The sequence below is a fragment of the Garra rufa genome, chromosome 3 (assembly GCF_049309525.1).
Source record: "Garra rufa chromosome 3, GarRuf1.0, whole genome shotgun sequence".
NCBI classification, from domain to species: Eukaryota; Metazoa; Chordata; class Actinopteri; order Cypriniformes; family Cyprinidae; genus Garra; species Garra rufa.
Genome location: NC_133363.1, coordinates 29,780,907 through 29,792,740, shown reverse-complemented (window position 1 = coordinate 29,792,740; position 11,834 = coordinate 29,780,907). Strand labels below are relative to the sequence as shown.

Sequence of the window (11,834 nt, the reverse complement as noted above, 5' to 3'; positions counted from 1 at the left end):
CTAATGTGACATTTTACACCACAGACTGAACAAAATTAAGCATTGCTTGATAATCGGTCAACAAAGTATTGATAGTTGTCTAAATATTGTTGTACTAACTTGATTTGTAATCCATTATTTTCCTTTTTGTTAAAGTTATCTGACATTACCAACATGAATTTGTTCTGACACAGTTTAACTATGAGTTCTTGTCATATTTTATTACCATTTTCTAAACTATATTGAATAAACAGTGATAATGTGAGAAATGCTGGAGGTGTATGCTGAATAATTATAAATATATATTATTGGTTTGGTATTGCAAGCAGGAACAAAATATTTGAGCTAAACTTATTAGTGCACAGTTTTATTGTGTTTTTGCATGTTTTATTTATACATTTTTTTAAATTATATTATATAATATTAGCTTTCTTGGTAACGATACACTATTCAATAGAATAGACATTTGTACGTTTTAATGCATGTTTAAAGACTTTTGAGTAAACTAATTAAATTTCAGTTGTTTGCTTTAAAGCATCAACATTGTTTTTTTTCACCAAGTTTTTTTCACATTAAAAAGAATATGATGGTAATATTTGAGTAAATTTAAGCATGGTTGTAATAATTCTTTTTTACATATAAAAAATGTTTGTTAGTTCAGAGACCGTGTGTGCGTTTTTTTTCGCATGGCAGAAAGGTGAATTTTAAAATGAAATGCAGATATTATAGTGAAAGTAATGATACATTTGACTAATTGTTTTACATTGCGATACATTGGAAGTAGTTTGAAAAAACCTGAAGTGTTACATATGTCTGCTTTTATTTTCATATCGAAGTGATTCAGCGGCTCTGTTCCGCGAGGAAAAAATAACGATAATCGTCCTGTGTGCGATATGGTAAGTTAATAAAACTAATTTTAGCATAGGAGACTTGGACAGTGCCCTCCACAGCCCAGGCCTCGCAGACTCATCTGTGTCTGGTGGAAAAGCGAGTTAATTATTTCCACCCAAACCCAAAATGCCTCTGTCTCTCTCTACACAGATTGGCTTGTGATTTGCATGAGGATTTTGAGAAGCTTTTCAGTATGTTTGCCATGTCTGTCCTGGCTGTCTGTTTAAACAGGCCCCGAGTAATGAAGAAGAGAAGATGGAAGGAAGGAAGGAGGGAGGGAGAAAAGAGGAGGTGTGCTAAACCCTGGTTTCCCTCCTCAGCCCTTTTGGGATATGAAGGCCCCAGATGGTGTAGGGGTGTGAAAGCAGCATTATGTGTGCATGTTTATATGGAAGTGTCTGTCTGTCTGTCTGTCTGCCTGTCTGTACATTCGTTCCGAAATCAGGGGCGTCCTTAGTAAAAGAACCCGGCCCTAATGTCATCTGTTTGAGTGGAAGCTTGTCTCTGTCTCTGAATGGAGACAAAGGAGAGTGGACACAACTCCCCCCCTCCCCATTATATTTGTCCCCGTTGCCCTCTGCAGCCCAGAGCCTGACACCCAGCACTGGGGGCTTTGATTAGCCAAGTGGAGACACTGGGGGGTCACACTACCCTCTGCCCTGATTAGCCTGCACTTGGCCACTGCTGACCCCTCCTTCTGAAGAGAATCATGTGAGGGCTCTGGAGATACTGAGACGGGGCATTTGGGAAGGAACATAATGCACCTTGACCTGTCTAGACTCTGCTGTTAACAAATGGATAAGTGACCTTTTTCATGTTGTTGATAGACTGTTTCTACCCTCCCTCTCTCTCTGTCTCTCTTTAATTTATTATTTTTGAAGATAACTAGGCTCAGTAGTTTGAGGATTTTAAAAGTGTACTAGAAGTGTTTTTCCTTTTTTTTTGAGAAACTTTTAAACATTCCTGGTGACGTTTCAACACAGGTCAGAAAAAATGATCCTGGTTCCCACATTGTGAGCCGTCACATTTTCTGTAAGTATTTATTAACCAAATTAACGATACTACTTTTATTTATTTATATATATATATATATATTGCTTTTTTGTGGGTGCTATTGATTGGGATGAAGTTTTAATTGACCATTCATTTGATATCATGTAGATTGACTAGTATATGGTAGTTGATGTGATTACGTTACAGCTATTTCCAGTATTGATTTTAAATACATTTGTGGGTTTCATATCTAATTCGCACAGGGATGAATTTTGTGAAGGGAAAATATTTATTTGTTACACTGGTGGCAGTCACTGAATCTCATTTTCTGTTTTCTTGCATTATGCTGAGTCAAGATCTCTGGTAAAATATGATGATTGTGCCTTTTGGGAGTTAGATCCACAAAACCTGATGACAGGTGAAAAATTTGGTCACAGGAATATTGCGATTTCAAAATCTTTCTGAAATGCTGGTGTGAATGTTGTGTGTACGCATTGGTTTTCTTTTCATTATGAATGGCTGTAGGCATAGTTTGCTCACTGAAAGCGCAGGAAGTGCCGCTGTTGTTGTTCCTGTGCGGGTGGGTGGGTTTGCCTGCACCGCTACTGCTGCTTTGCCGTCATGCAGCAGTTTACTCAGCAGATCTAGAGTCTGTGATGGTCAAGGGTTCTGTCAGGTATGATTCTTAGCGGATTATATAAATCTGACCCTGGAACGGCCGTTATAGAGGTGTTTTGTAGGCAAGGCGGGGTGGTGGGGGGTTGTTATGGCGTACTCTGTGTGGCTTCTCCTGCCCCACCCTCTAACCAGCCACTCAGAGCCAAGAAAATGGCAGCTGCAGTGAGCTGCCAAGAGAGCACCGATTCTCCACCCACCCCTCCATTTCCCCAATCCCCCCACCTCTATCTTCCCTGCTCGCCTTCTCCCATGTTTTGTCACTTTTGAGGTAAAATGAACTGGAATCTTGTGTCCTTTGCAATCTAAATGTCTCAGACCTTTAACACTGATGCTATTAATGCCAGCTCTTCCATGCCCATGTTTTGGAAAGTGCCCATGTTTGTGTTAAAAAACGAAAATGATAAAAAAAAAAAAAACTAGATGCTCTTCAATCATCCATATCCTCACACACAGACATCTTCCTCTGAACCTTCGTTCTTCACCACTGTACATAACCATGAAGAATGTAATAGGAGTAATTTACCTCATACGGGGGATGCTTTAGTAAATGCATTTCATGGCAGTCAAAACGTCATGAATGTTTTAATGAAGGCTGTCATATGTATGTCATTTGTGATGAATGGATGTAGTCAGGGTTTTTCACTGCTGTACTCCCACATGGCAGATGATTGAAAGTGAAGAAACTGGATTTTACATTTGCTCAGGTGTTTACACTCCCCGCCATTCTTTGCCTGTGGTGTACTTACTGTGTTTTGCAGGGGCCGTTAAAATCTGCACCATCTACACTAAATCTAATATTATGTGTTAGATATCTCTTATACCATAAATTCCTCAATTATGTTTTTTATGAAGGTACACCGTACTCTGTGTGACTATACGTTTCTAAATTTGCAGTCAAAAGCAAGATGCTATGGCGAAGTTTAACTCACTAAATTGTCTAATTAAATCGTTGTAACCAAGAAACAGTCTAAACAATGACCCAGTTTGTTGGCTTTGCCAGCACACCAGAGAGAGGCAGCAGGGCAGGTCCACGAAGGATGTAATCTAACTCCCCCTGACTATACTATACGGGAGCAGACACGTTGTCTCTGCCCTCTCTGATATTGACTCTCTCTGAATGCATTTGTGTATGTGAGCATGTTAGGAGAATATGTCAAGGTTATTCTGTGGAAAACATGTGACCCTCCCTATTTTCCAGCTTGAGTTGGTGATAAAATGGAGCTCGACAGTTCAGATGAATAGATCATTGCATGTCGGACTGGAAATTACACTATATACTTGAATGCTGTACTTTCGTATGGTGTCATTGAATTTTAAGTCTGCATTTTTTTCCGTATTTTGCATTGATGTGTCTCACTAATGTTCTTTTTGTGAATTTGTCTGTTTGTCACAGGATAGTGAAGAGGATCAGAGATGATGTGTCAGCAGAGATGATACAGGTAGTAATATTAATGTAATTGTATGTATATCTCTTTTTACTGCACTATTCTCTACTCTCACTTTTTCTCACTGTTTCCAAGCAGAACAAATTTTAACTACCTTCATATGAACAATACAGATTTATAGCAATTTTTTTTTGTAACTTCTAGTTCTTTTGACAAGGTTGACAAATCATCCACGTTCTGATAACACAATATTAGACTCGTTCTTAATGTCAGTTTGTTTAATTTGTCTAATGTCGTCTTTAAATATGTCTCTCACCCTTTGTCATTTTATTTTATAAACGTGATTTTTGTGTATAATCCAGATGAATATATAAAGACATAATCAGTGTTGGAGAGTACATGTAACGGAATAACGTAATTTAATTACAAAATAAATGTAACTGTAATCTGTTACAGTTACTAAGAAAAATGTGTAATTAAATTACTGTTACTTATGAAAATGTTAACAAGTACAAACTATATACAGAGTTACATCTGAATATTTTCATACACATACAGATTTGATTGATTTCTTTACCAAATTACATTGACTGCTTTAAAATATAAGACACCAATGTTTCAGGAGTTTAGATACAGAATAGGACACATGCTTGTTTGATAACTGTTTTTTATTTCCTATTTGGATTTATGTATATGCTTTATTTTTAAGATTAACAGTTTTTTCCAATGCATTGTTGGATGTCAGTGTTTCCAGTCATAGCTATGCAAAGATTTGATTTCAAAAACAATATGGTATTTTAACACTGTATTTAACCTCAGAACAATCACAAAGTGAAAAAAAGTGCTATAGTCTTGTTTGGTGGTGGCTGTGCTTTTAAAATGACATTTTATCATCTTAATTCAAGTGATGAAGGATTTTGAAAGTCTGACAATAATCAGTGTTGAGTAAGACTGTAAGGTTAACCCTGTCTGCTTTAAATGTTTGAAAAGAATAAACATTTGAAATTCATTAGAAATTACACAAGTAATCAAAAGGTAAATGAATGTAATCAGTTACATTTAAAGTAATTGAAATAGTTACACTACTTATTACTTTTCAAATAGAGTAACTTGTTACTTAAAGGCTCATCTATAAATCTAGCATATTTCTTTTCAGCATATTTCATATTTTCTTTTCTTTCTTTCTTTTTAAAATAAGCTCTCATTGCATTTTAGATGCACTCTACTGATTTCATGATTTACATTTGTAATGAGTGCTTGTAGTATATGTGCAATTATAAAAAAGAAAACCTACAGGCATTTAGTTTTCGCTTTTAATGTGCATTAAAACTAAGTTTAAACATGTACCGTCATGTTTTTTTTTTTATATCAGGAAAGAGCTAGCATACACACATCATTCGCTTAATATTTGTAGACCTTTAAACTGAATGAAATGTTTTAAATTGTTATTTTGTCCTGCTCATGGTTAGTTGGAGTCACGGCCAATTATGTCTCCAAATGTCGTACAGTATAAGGTCAAAAGTCGCTGTGCTGTATTAGAAAGATGACAGTAACCATTCTGGAAAGGTCAGCCTCTCAGTTTGTTTCCAAAGGCGAAGTGCCACAGTGACGCCTTTGAGCTTTTGATTTACTTTATATTATATTTAGTTAATGATATATCTCCCTGAGTAATGACAGAAGCAAACTTCCACATCCAAATACGATTTTTAATATTCCCTGGTCTCATTTGCATTAAAGTCAGATTTTTAAGTTTTTGAGTAAACGGTTAATTAGTTGTAATGTGTGGTTATTTTAATTAGAATTTTGTAGTGCTGTGCTTCTCTAGACACTGCACACATTTTAAATGTAAAGAGGACTCCTTTACCTTCACTAGAGTGATTTAACAGCTTTTGGTGTGCAAGTACACTACAGTGAAGGAACTTTGTGAACTACTTTGATTTTTAAATTGCAATACAGTTTTGTTTTTATTCAGGGCCAGTCAGTTAACATGTTTTTTGTAAAATAAACTTGAGTATATTCAGTATTGTTTTTTTTTTTTTTTGTAATACCAAATTCCAAGGCTGCATTTAATAAAACATTAAAAAATACAGTAAAAAATATATTTTGAAGGTTACACATTATTTTAAAATGTCCTTGTTACAGTACTGAGTAATATTAATTAACTACACGTACTTAATATGGTTAGGGTTAGGGTAAGGATTTGGCTTTGGATTACTTGGATGTAATTATGCATAATTTATTGTTATTAAAATAGAAAGTGCATGTTATGTGTAACAAAGACACCTTAAAGTAAAGTGTTAACATTTTGAAATATTATCACAATATAAAATAACTGTTTTTTGTTTTAATATATTTTAAAATGTAATTTATTCCTGTGATGATCCACATGATCCTTAAGAAATCAGCTCTGATTTGCTGTTTAAGAAACATCTCTTATTATTATCAATGTTGAAAAAATTGTGGTTGTGTTGCCTAATATTTTTGTGGAAACTGGTGAATATGAAGTTTAAAAGAACTTAATGTATTTAAAAATAAAATTGTTTGTAATAATATGAATTTCTTTACTGTCACTTTTGATCTATTTAATGCATCTTTGCTAAATAAGGCTTTTTAAGTCATACTGACTCAACTTTTGAACCGATAATTTATTAATCTATGCCTCCATTTAAAAAAAAAAAAATAATTTAAAGAAAGCTTTTTAGAGGACAGCTTGTGGTCTCCATGAAGTTATTTGAAACTTTAGAGTTGTTAATATCTACAGTCAAACCAAAATTTATTCAGACACCTTCAACATTTCCCACATTATCACAGTTTGTTTGTAATAAAATTGTAATAAAATATGAACAGAACTCACTAGTTAAACTGTGTCAGAACAAATTCATCTTGATAATCACAAATAAATTACAGTCAACCCATAATTTATTCAGACACCTTCAAAAGTTCTCACATTATCACAGTTTATTAGTTTAAAAAAATGGTAATAAACATATGACAAGAACTCATGAGTTAAACTGTATCTATCTTGATAATGTCAGATAACTTTGATAGAAAGGTATGTAACTAAACATGGTCAGGTCAAGTTTTTGGTCTCAAAGTTTTTATTGGTAGTCCACTGTATGAACAATTTTGGGGTATAATATGTCACAGTTTACTTTATTTTGCTAACCTCACTTACATAAGTGAATTATAGTGTCCTGCACCCACTAAAAAAAAAAATATCAAAAATTATATCTAGTGTCTGAATAATTTTGTGGGGTCTGACTGTATTTCACTCTGAAATAACTGTTAACAGGTGCACTAACTTCAATGACTTGCACTTGTACCATACATGCTCATTAAAATTTCTCATTAAGCATTTTTTTTTAATTATTGTAACCCATGTGGTGGTATGTGTGTGTGAGACTTAAGAGAGAGACAGAGCGAGAAAAAGCAAGAGACTGGAGTTTCAATGCCTCTGCTTCCTTTTGTCCTCTGAGTTGACTTCTTAGGAGCCCATTGCCGGAGTTCCATACATGAGAGATCAAGAGTTACCAAGGTGCTCAGGAGATAGACACAGACACACACTCGCACTCATTCACTCAGACTCATTTCCTTTGCATGTCAGAGTCCTGCTGGGGTTTCAGTAGAGGTCACTGACACCACCAGAGGAGCTTTCCCCTAAATGAAAAACCAACCCCTGTGTATGTGTGTATTTGTGTGTGCTGATTTTAGAAAATGGTAAGGTGCTAAGAAGAGTTTGTTATGATGGAACTGACTCTGTCTTAGAACTATATTCTCTTATTATGGAATAGTATAAAGATGTATATTAGTCAGGAGATGCCTCAGTGAAAGTCTTGAGAGTTAAAGCTGCAGGTGTGCACCTGTATAAAACATAAGAGTTGAGGTAAGATAAGAGATGCTCTTTTCCCATCAGCTAGCTGCAGCATTAACTTGTATTGTAACAAGATTAAAATATATTTGTCCTGCGGATTAGCATTCTTTACCGTCCCTTTCGTTGCTCTGCCGGACCGGTCTGCATATGTGCAGCAGTCTTTTTGATCTGCCGTGCGTAGTGAGGACCCTGGCTTGGGTCTGGCCATCCGAGGGCCTGGTGTGAAATCGGCCTGATGTCATCCCTTTTGTCCTCCATCTGCATCCCTCACTCCTTTAATGACGTTTCCGAACCTCGCAGGCGCATTCCTCAGTGGTCCATAGGAAGCGTTTGGAGAACTCGGGGCAGAAAAGCACAGTGGGAGTGTTTGGAGTTTGGGGGGGTCGGTGGTGTGTGGATCTTTTGTATGGAAAGCAGACGAGTAGACATCCGTATTCTGATACTTTCCCTCCACCTCAGGCTTTGCTGTTGTTTGTCTGAATCGCCATGATATCAGGCAAAGTTGAAGTTTGATTGAAATTGTATCATTTGATAATGTATAAATGAATGAAAGCACACTGTTGTGTGTAAATACACTTAGCCTAGAATCTTTTATTGAGCATTTTTGTGTGCACACTTAAACTACCTTCTAAGACGTATATGAATTTGAGAGGGTAGTTCAAGTATTAATATATAAATAAAGTGTGATGGAAAAAGTTAAATGTGGGTGTAAGGTGAAGAAAGCGAGAGCTGAAGGGGGTGTGGGCAGGATTGGGGACTATTCCTTGCAGAGGAAATGAGCCACCTGCAGCCATGACAGGAGGTTTTGACCTTCATTTGGGGTTTCTTTCTCTCTCTCTAAATCTCTTTCTCTCTCTCTCTCTCTCTCTCTCTCACTCTTTCTCTCTGTCTGTCTCTCTCATTACTTTGCTCACACAAACACACATACTTCTGCTCTATAGAAAGCCAGTCAGGGACCTCTCCCCTCAACCATTGGGCATCACTTCCTCATACAAGGGGCGCTAGAAAAGAAATGTAGATGAGGCATTGTCATTGAGCAGGTCAGTGCATGGGAAATGCCAGTTGTCTGTGCCCCTCCTTCGCCTCCCCCCAAAGGACAGGTAGACTATGACCAGATGATTTTTCTTTTTTCTTTTTTTTTTTTTTAACTCAAGATCATTTACATATTTTAGGGAAAGTCAAGTTAGTGTTTGAGTGACCCACCTAACTGATACAAAAAGGACATGTCTTTTATATGTGTTTAAAAAGTAGTTGAGTGGTGTTGTCTGGCTGAGCTGTCCGGCAGCCCCTCCGCAAACATTAGTTTTAATCGTCCCGGAAAACATTGTTAGCACATTTTGTCTGCTTGGAGGCTTTTATTTTATCTTGTGTGTATAAATAACATGATTGTTGGTCTGCTAATATTGAGCAATGTATTAGGTGGTCTGAAAAGTTTGTCTGAAGTTTGTTGGTCTGTTAATATTGTAAAATATTGTGTTAGATGGTCAAAGTTTATATGAAGTTTGTTGTACTGCACACATAAACAATAAAACTTGAATCTAACCAGATTTCGTTTTTACCCCTTGTTTTAAATTTTTGTTTGACAATTCAAAAATTTAAATTCTTAACAGATTTATAGATATTTAAATACACAGTCAGCCAATTTGTTTGCGGAACGCTTTTGAATAACGCCTGTCCTTAAAAAGCTGACTAATGTAGCTATTTCCTCTGCTGATTGAAGGTTGTGTTGTGACTTTTAATGATCAGTATAATTTTTATGAGTTTGTGAACTGATAAAATTCTGGTTTGCTTTTTAAAACGTTATTAATAATTTAAGTGAAATGTTAGCGGCCGGTTTAAAATGCACACTGCAAAATTATCTACAAAAAAATAAATGCGTACAGTTCTTTTAAATAATGCTACCAATGGGTGTTAATTAATGCGTTTGTTAAAACTATGATATTTTATCAGGAATTAATAAACATCGTTTTTTTTCTAAACAGCTGTAGGCCTATTAATTTGCCAAAATTATTGTCTAAATAAAACTAATAAATGTAGTCTAATTTGCATGTTTATATCTATGTAATGAGAACTTTTTATATAGAAGGTTTTTTTTTCAGCTAAAAATCTGTACACAAGGCCCCTGAACATACAGTCCGAGTCCCCGTCTCCCCAAACGGGACGTTCGTTACTTCGATCCTGCAGGTGTTCCTAATTTGTTAATAGATTATTTGTAGGCTAACTACAATAATAAAAGGAGCATATTTTATTATGGAAAGGCGTTGATGGGCTACTGAGATTTCTGAGATTTTTTTTCTTGTGTCAGCATTTCTGTAAGTGTGAAGCAAACAGGCAAATATTAGATATGCAGTTTTTGTAAATTTGCAATCGTGATTTCAAAAGCTAGTTATGGAATAAAGTCAAATGTAAACTATCAAGTGCTTCTGTGATAATGACTCTGTTTCTGTCGTCCCAGTCACGGTGCATGGGGCAGGGTAAAGAGTTACAACAAAAAATTCGCTGATGCAGAGATTTAGTTGAGATGCAAAGATTTCAGAAAGTTAAACAATGAAGAAAAAAAGCCCCAAAGGGCCATGTGCTTGTTGGTGTTTATTATATAGGTTTTATGGATATCTGCAGTGCTTCTCAGATGCCTTACTGTTGGTGCATTAGCGACTCACTCCTGATTTGGTAAAGCTTTGTGTGCCAACGCTATGACGTCATGTCCGCTGGGCTCAGCTCCCATTTGATGAGAGTATGGCACGTTCTTTTCAAGCAAAGAGCGAGATAAGGCTGAAGCCCGAGATGGTTATTAAAGCTTAAGTTAGAAGCAAATAAATAAGCTAACGAGACATTGAGAATTATTATTCTTATTGTTTATTTAATTCTTATCAAGATTTCAGGAGGCAGTTAATTACACAATTAATACGTACGTGATACAAATTATTTACACATATAACAAACATTACCTGTAAACACAAAATAAAAATAGCATTGTATTATCTCATTTTTTTTCATTTCAGCTTTCAACATAGCTTTTATAGATAGATCTTCGCTGATGAGTAAATTCATTAGGTCGTATATCAGATAGAAGGCCATATTCATAGATATGCTCATATGCAATTGAACTAATACTGTTTCTCTGATTCGGCACAGTTCTGTGTTATTAAGTTCGCACTTGAACTTGTAAGGCAAAGTGTGTTAAGTTTGGTGGCTATATAGTCACACACTCTTTTCAGGTATAAAACAAAAAGATTGAAAAAGTAAAAAATTTCACAATTTGGTATATGGATACAGTCTGCAACTTAAATCTCGATCATACCTTTTTAACTTTTCTAAACACGCGTGAATATGCCCTAATATGATAATTTGCAGCTTTCATGCAAAGGCCCCAATACCGCTTCATTCACATAAAGAAGTTATTGCAATATAAATAAGCAATTTAAACACCTTAGAAATCTACTCTCACATAAAAAGCAACACCGGTCATTGGATAAAGTTCTTTTTTTTCCCTTAATATAATCTATATAAATACATAACAAATATGAAGTCAACATTAAAACAGTATTTTAACATCTGTCATACAGTAAACAGCTGGTTTGCTTTTTTTTTTTTAAATCGGTAGTTGTGTGTTTATATATATAGCTGTATATTTATATATTTGTTTCTATTTCTGTGTGATGTGTTGTGGCGCTTACCCTGGCTTTTGTCAAGAGTGCGCATAAGCGAAATCATTGTCAGTGCTACACGTTTATAGGCAGCAGTATAATGATTAAAACATACTTTGCTACAAAAGATGATTATATTGCTCTTTTATAAAAACTATGTATGCGATTTAAGACGCTGTGGTACATTTCTTTATTTATTTAGCGCACCTAGTTGAAATGTTTTGCCCAGGCTATGAAGGTTAATCCATTGTTAATTCGTATATGTTAGGCTATTTCACATGGTAGTTCAACCAGATAACCTACAATGTTATATGCACTGTTGTTAACGACGTTTTTGCGCGTTTTTTTTTTTCTCGATTTTTTTTCCTCCCAATTCACTCATTAGAAATT

At 35.4% G+C, this 11,834-nt stretch overlaps 1 long non-coding RNA gene across 2 annotated transcripts in view; it reads left to right on the top strand.

The window, feature by feature from the left end:
- The window catches only part of LOC141331042 (uncharacterized), a 42,534-nt gene that overhangs the window by 13,792 nt on the left and 16,908 nt on the right, over window positions 1-11,834 (top strand). The window contains exons 1-2 of one of the 2 annotated variants that reach the window (XR_012355225.1): window positions 17-1,902; window positions 3,935-3,980. This is a non-coding gene — a long non-coding RNA (uncharacterized lncRNA). Of the gene's footprint in view, window positions 1-16; window positions 1,903-3,934; window positions 3,981-11,834 lie in introns of those variants that run through there. The other variant, XR_012355224.1, reaches the window with a different exon arrangement.